This window comes from Mastomys coucha, chromosome X (assembly GCF_008632895.1).
Source record: "Mastomys coucha isolate ucsf_1 chromosome X, UCSF_Mcou_1, whole genome shotgun sequence".
NCBI lineage: Eukaryota > Metazoa > Chordata > Mammalia > Rodentia > Muridae > Mastomys > Mastomys coucha.
In genome coordinates this window covers 3,876,985-3,882,445 of record NC_045030.1, presented here as the reverse complement: position 1 = coordinate 3,882,445, position 5,461 = coordinate 3,876,985, and the positions used below count along the sequence as shown (strand labels likewise).

General features: G+C 37.2%; 1 protein-coding gene across 1 annotated transcript in view; it reads right to left on the bottom strand.

Annotated features, from left to right (window-relative positions):
• The window catches only part of Xk (X-linked Kx blood group), a 41,999-nt gene that overhangs the window by 25,931 nt on the left and 10,607 nt on the right, over positions 1 to 5,461 (bottom strand). The gene's annotated exons all lie outside the window — the stretch shown is intronic.

Sequence of the window (5,461 nt, the reverse complement as noted above, 5' to 3'; positions counted from 1 at the left end):
GAGGGGTAACCAGGAGAGGAGATATCATTTGAAATGTAAATAAAGAAAATATCTTTAAAAAAAAGAAACTGGAAAAATGCTAAATCTAAACACAGTTATATGAGTTCACAACTAGTTAAGCAATGTTTTCAGGGTAATATGTTTCTAAAATTGCAGGACTTTCCACATTGCTCCTTCAAATACCAAAGTTGTCAACTTTTGGATGAAAACAGACTGATAGCTGGAATAAAACTTGGAAGTTCTCCCAAAAAAACAAACTTAGGGGCTGGAGAGATGGCTCAGCGGTTAAGAGCATTGACTACTCTTCCGAAGATCCTGAGTTCAAATCCCAGCAACCGAAGATGGCTCACAACCATCTGTAATGAGATCTGATGCCCTCTTCTAGCATGTATAAAGACAGCTACAGTGTACTTACATATAATAAATAAATAAATCTTAAAATAAACAAACTTAGAAGACCTAAGAATACCATAATTCAAATTTTTATTTCAGCAATATGTTACCTTGAGAACGAATCCAAGGAAATATATCAAGAACGGTATCAAGACTTCATTTAAATATTTGTAATTATACTATGAGTACAACTATTTTGGAACGCAGTGAGGAAGTCACTCATAAAATGAAAAGAGAACTTCTGGATGAGCCAGCAATCCCTACTCCTGGTTACATACCCAAAGGAAATAAGATCCATATGTTAAGTGGTATCTGCTCACTATTCAAAAGAACCAAAAAACAGGGGCAGGGAGAAACAACATAAATGTCGGCTGATGAATATGTATCTATATCTACATATGTGTATGATTAAATCTTGTCATTTGTGGCAACAGATAAAACTTTAGGTAGTTATATCAAATAACGAAACCCTTACACTCAAAGAAAAGTACCAGATGATCTCATTCATATGTAGACTCTAAAAATTCTGACCACCCAGTGTGAGGCAATAGGCTGTAGAGAATAATGGAGCATGGCAGTGAGGGTGAGTGGAACTGATGTATCAAAGGATGAGCACTAAGTTATAATCAGATAGGACTAGTAAATACTGGCATGTTGTTACACAGCACAGTAATTATAGATGATGATAATATATACATCCTAAACTAAAAGAGATTGTATTGAATCATTTGATTATTGTGCCTGGTACCAGCAAAAGTCAGAAGAGGGGACTGGATCACCTGGAACTGGAGTCACAGATGGTTGTAAGACAAGATGGGGATGCTTGGAACCAAACCTAAGAGCAAGTATTCTTAACCACTCCCTGCAGTCATTTGAGGAAGCTTTGATAGCTAAGATGACAAAGGAGGCATTAGAGAGATGACAAAAAGATATAAAGAATTAAGTGGAAAGGGAGACAGGCTAATTGTTTGTGGATATATAGAGGTAAGTCGTGAAAAGAGAGAGACAAGGTAGCATTGCTTGGGTGGAAAAAACAGGCTAGTGATTAGAGAAAGCTGGTTTCTGTGTGAAAACTTTCTACTCGATAGTGCTAATTCAGCAAGCATATTACCATGGGAGGCATTTACGTCTCTCAATCTCCTCTTGGTCAGGCTTTGTGGAAACATGATCTATAGCAACTTACAGAATCCTTGGCTAATGGCTAGACCAAAGATACTTTGCAGGTTTCTAGCCTTGAACTGTTTCAGAGCCTTGGATCACCAGAGTAGTCTACCAGGGAAGTAGAAACCATACAGAAGAGGGTAGTTTCTGATGCAGCCATGATGAATCAGACATCCTCCCACGTCCAGCTCTAGTAGCTCATGTGGGTTCACCCTCCTGTCTTCCTCTAAAAACCTTACACCTAGTGTAAAGGCGTAATACATAAACATATTTTTAAAAACACATACTCTCACTCTGTCAGCATTTCAATGTATTTTAGACATTTTAGATATTTGGAAGAACTTTGTATATGCGTGTGCCTGTGAGTAAGCATGTAAAAACCTAAGACTGATGCTATAACTGAAATGTGTAAGCTTAGCTCATGTAAAGGACTACATATATACACAAAAGTCTTCCCTCTAACTCATTCTCCTAATTTGTCTCTAAGAACATAGAAATTGAAGCGATTATATTTATATTAATCCATAAAAGCAGTAAATTCTGAAAACAAGCAATATAATAAAGGTGTGTGTGTGTGTGTGTGTGTGTGTGTGTGTCTGTGTGTCTGTGTACCCCCAGAATGTATTTGGCTCTAGAGTATGACATGATCATACAGATGGATTTGTCAAGTCACCAAAGTTCAAAAACTGTATTATAAAGGTAGACCTATGTTTCCTAGTTTATTCATCTTTCACACAAATGAAATAGAAATGACACAGTGGGAGGAAATTATTAATCATGATTTCCAACAAACACCTATAAAATCACTAATTCAAGTACTCTATACTAGCCAGCCTCTACCCATCTATCCAATGCACTTGTGTAAGAACAACTGCAACTGTGGTCTGGTTAATACTTATTAAACTCTCCAGTAAAATAAATCTTTTATTGCCCCCCAATCCAGCTTAGTGCAAAACTTCATTCACTCTCCTTCTGAACTCTAAAGCATTCACTTTTTCCCAGACTATGTAGATCTTACAAAATTTGCCCCTGGATGAAATTACCTTCTTTTTCCACAGGTTTACATGCCATGGCTCAGTTTATCACCTCTATTCATATGACTACTCTCAAATGCCACAGGTTAAGACAAAAAAGTTCATTGAGGAGGCATGCCAAGAAAGCAGAATGAAGTTGGGGGAGGCAGAAGAGGGAAAGACGCAAGACCAACAGAAGCATCATTAAGCTGGTTACTACTCTAGGATACTGCAGGCTATTCATATCTACTGAGGATCCAGAGATTCATCTAGACTGGATCCTAGTTATCCATTTGAAGGATATAGTCTGAAGCTTTGCCTATTAACTGCCACCTCCCTTAGTTTTGAACTGATCCAATGAATGTTATCTTCCACACACCACCCAGCAGTACCCAAGCTACAGTCTCTGGCACAGGTAAAAGCCCTTAAAAAAAAAAACACTGTAGTGTGTGCTCATAGTAGGATATTGGCATTCTGCACTGAATCCTTTACCACAGCTGCAAGGATATATGGCTCAGGGTATTCAAAAATCTGCCACACTTCCCATTTTATCTCTCCAGTCTATATATCCATTCCCAACTCTATACAGAATGCTCATAATCCCTAGGGTGAATTCACTTAGGTGTCTCACAAATACTACTATCTAAAAACCGCCATAATATGAGAGAAGTCTGAAGCACATCGATAGATTTAAAGTCTGACAACATTTGATGATGGCATTACCACATGATTTTCTGAGCTGTGTTGTGCTTTTTGTCATAAGATGGGGCTAGAATGGTCCTGGCCAAGCTCTAAAGCACAAGCAATCAGTATTTTTTTTTTTTTTTTTTTTTACTATATTGGAACATGCCTCCATCTAAAATAAGAGGTGGTCACTACAGTTATTTGCTGCATCTCTGAAGTCTGGGGCAAGGCATCTCCTGTGATTGTCTAGGGCCCTGCTCCTTACCAGTTCTGGGCTATATGCTGTTAGGTTACTGATCTAAACAGGGAATACAATGGATATTCAGGTTTCAATAGTTTTCCTTTCAACAATATAATAAAACAAAATTATTTCTAATTATACATTTACTTTAGTATTTCTGGTCAACATCCTCCTACTGAACTGGCTATATCTGCCATTTTCCTTGTGGATAGATAAGTAGCATATGTACAGGTAACATGATTGTACCGTTTCTAAAAAAGTGCCTTTTAAATACTTTGCAACACAGGAAAAGATGACCATAGGATCACATAATATAGAATCACACAGAAGGCAGATCTTGTTGACAAGCATACATTAGGCAAAGTGAAAACCTGCCCTGGAATTTTATTGACTTATACAGGTAAATCCAGAGTGCCAACAGGATACTCATATTTACTATTTTTATGTCTTTATGCTAACTTTATGTTTCTGTTTGATTTGTGGGGGACAGCTCCTTTTTGAGACAGTCTTATATAACTCATGCTGGCCTCCAACTCACTATGCAGTTATGGACAGTCAACGTCCTTGATCCTCCTGTATCCAGCTCCCAAGTGTTGGGATTACAGACTTCCACCACCATGGCTTTGATTTCCTATGACTGCTAGAAAGAGGTGAGGATTTGACTTTAGGACTTGGGCATCTTTCTAATTGTAGCCATAGTTTAAATAGAATAGAGTCATTAGGTGAAAGCCAACAGAGAATCTGGTCTGTCAGTTTTTTTATTCATTAGTGGATCAGTTCACATATTTAAATATCTACTAAAATTGTCATGGTATACAGGAGAGCAGCTGTTTAAGATCTTGACTAGGGAGGTTTCTGTCTTCCAGGCTGGCCTTGAAATTGTGACAACTCTCCTGCTTCACTCAGCCTTCTAAGTGCTAGGATGATTTCTTACAGGCAGAAAAGATAATGTCTCTGCCCTAAAGTACAGTGATTTGCTACTCTAGAATGGGAAAACGGAAGAATGGTAAATAACATATTTGAGCACTATAGAAAACTGTAAAAGATGTATGGAAAAATTATCTAAAAAAGAACACAAACAGGCATTAAAATTTTGCCAAACCTGTTTTAGTGTGTCTATGTGTAAACAAAAGAATAAAGAATTATTTGTGGTACCACAGGTTAACTTAGCATTGTCTAAACTACTGAGGTAACTCACTTTCCCCTCCTGAGCAACAGTTAACTGCCAGTAATTCCTCAGAGAGGGGAGGGAGGACCTTTCCTCTTGCTCAACTGCCTATATGACATCAGGGAGGGGTCAGGCCTCTTGCTCCCTCCCTGAGAAGATGGTGATGGGCTAATCTTGTACAGTTCTTGTATCACAGCCACTAAGTGTTCAAAATCACAAAACTAACTTACTTTTATTCAGTTTATTAGTAAGACAGTCAAAAGACACATTTGGTTATTTTATCAAAACAAACCTTAAAACTGGTTTCCTTTCTCAGAAAATGACAGTTTTAAACTGGTTTTCTTTCTATAAAAATGACAGTTTGGGGGGTAGTAATCTGCTCTTATCATAAAGTATTAAAACATTATTTATATTGCTTTTCTATGACATAAAGTTAAAAATTCATGTTGCCTTTCATGGTTAAACTTGTCTAAGATTTCCAAAGAAACCTTGGAAAGAAAACATTTTTTCTTTCATCTTGTAAAAGGCAATGTTAAAGAAATTGACTTTGCTGAATCAATGTTGACGAGTCGCAGGGAGAAAGTCAAAGCAAAAGAGGTGCTCAGCCTCATCTACATTAATCTTAGTAGAGGAAACCATGCCAACATAAGTACGATTAGGATTCTTATGTGCAGGTTCTCCATCTACAATTCAACCAACTGCAGACTGAAAATGTTAGAAAACTGTACTAAGGAAATATAATTTTTTATCATCTTTCTCTAAATAATCAAGAATAAAAGCTACTTATATTCCATTTACATT